Raw genomic sequence first — 1,802 nt, forward strand, 5'->3', positions numbered from 1 at the left:
CGCCGCTGCGCTGGCTGCGGGAAAAGGCGAACCCTGTACTGGAGAGAGTACTGAGTCAGTCTCTGCAGCAGCACATCCCTGCCGGCGTCCTTCCCCTGTGACAGATTTGTCTATAAGACTGCACTTAAATAAGATTGTGGCCCAGTGAGCTAAGGGTCACTCTTGTCAACATGGGCTGCTTGAGAGTGTGGTTGAGAAAGAGCGATTTGGAGAAGGGACTGCATGCAGCCCAAGCACCTGGATTGGGCACCTCTGCTGGGAGCTCGAGCAGGGTGGTGAGAATGCTCCTCATTCTGACTTTCAACAAGCTGGCAGAAACCACAATGTTTATCAACTCTGGAAACCCAAAACATCAGATTTTCATGCTGCACCTTTGCAGCATTCCCTTTGGTGTGTGAACTTTGAAGTCTCTTGAAGAAAAATTTTCTTGTGGTTTTGTTTATTATTTTGTTTCTGTTTACTGTAGTGCCAACAGAGCACCGGTCAGATGCATCAAACCAGACTTGCCAATCCTGCAATTGTTCCTGAAGCTGGTATCTCTCAGAAATCCTGAGAACTCCCAACTTTCTATGAAGTCCGTTTCTATCACTTGGAAAGTACAAATTTGAACTGAAATATCCTATCTGTTCTAATTCTCTAATTCAACATTTTACCAAAGTGGATGTAACCGTAACTTGACCTATGAAATTACAGTGATTTTATTTTTTGAGGGAGCAAGAGAAGAAAAAATTAAAAAGGGGTCCTTTCCAGTCTTCAGACTTCAATGAATTCAAGTACTTTATCTCAGACTTATCTAATAGTTTGGGTGGAAGTGAAAAACTTATTAATAGATCAAGCTCACCTTCTCTTTCTCAATTTTAAAATAGATTGGCTGTTTAATCTTTCTTTGACCTGCAATAGCCAGACATTGCACTATGAACTTTTCAGAAAGTGAGCAGATTTCATGGCTAATGAGCAAAGCTGATTCCTAGGAGGATTTTGAGTTCATTTTTTCATGTGAAAAGGACATAGAAGGCTCAAATAAGGAAGCAAGCTGAAGCTCCTGCCTTGGTGCTGCCCAGTCCCCATCCTAGTGATGTACTAGAGCATGGTAAAATGCCTTTGGGCACAAACAAAACCCCCTGATTCACATATTTATTCACAAGGTTCTCATAGATATCAAAGCTGCCCCTTCCTCACACATGATATTAGCAGCTTTTTATCTATGAGCAACTTTGTGAATAAATAGGCGAGCTCAAAGGCAGGTACAAGGTGTCTTGGGTAAATATTCGTTCTCTCCCCATGCTCAGGGCACAGACCCCACTCCTCTGTTAGGGTTAGACCATGTGATTTCTAACAACCACTGTAAAGATTTTTGGTCATGAATCAAGAGACCGTTAGATCCAAATGACCCAAATAAGGGTTAACATTTCCTGTGGAAGTGACACAGAAAGCTGCCTTCAGAGTCCTTATCCAGACATTTCCTTTAGAAGGATTAGGAACTGGACTAAAGGCACTTGTTGTGGCTTGAATCTCAACACTAATGGAAAACTATTTGAGAAGCAATTGCCTCTGAAACGCACCTCAGAGAATTGGTTTTTCAGTAGGCTTAATGTGATCCCGTGTGATGATCCTTGTGAAATGTTTATTTCAATTTTATGATGATGTTTTGGTTTCCAGTAAAAGTCTGATCATTGAATGATAAGTTGCATTGGCTGCTGTGCTGTTACCTAGTGATTCTTATACCATTAGCAAACAGCTGATGTGTGATGGGAAGATAGCAAATTGCATATGTCCATGTAAGATTTTGTGCAGAATACAGA

The sequence above is a fragment of the Geospiza fortis genome, unplaced genomic scaffold, assembly GCF_000277835.1.
Source record: "Geospiza fortis unplaced genomic scaffold, GeoFor_1.0 scaffold138, whole genome shotgun sequence".
NCBI classification, from domain to species: Eukaryota; Metazoa; Chordata; class Aves; order Passeriformes; family Thraupidae; genus Geospiza; species Geospiza fortis.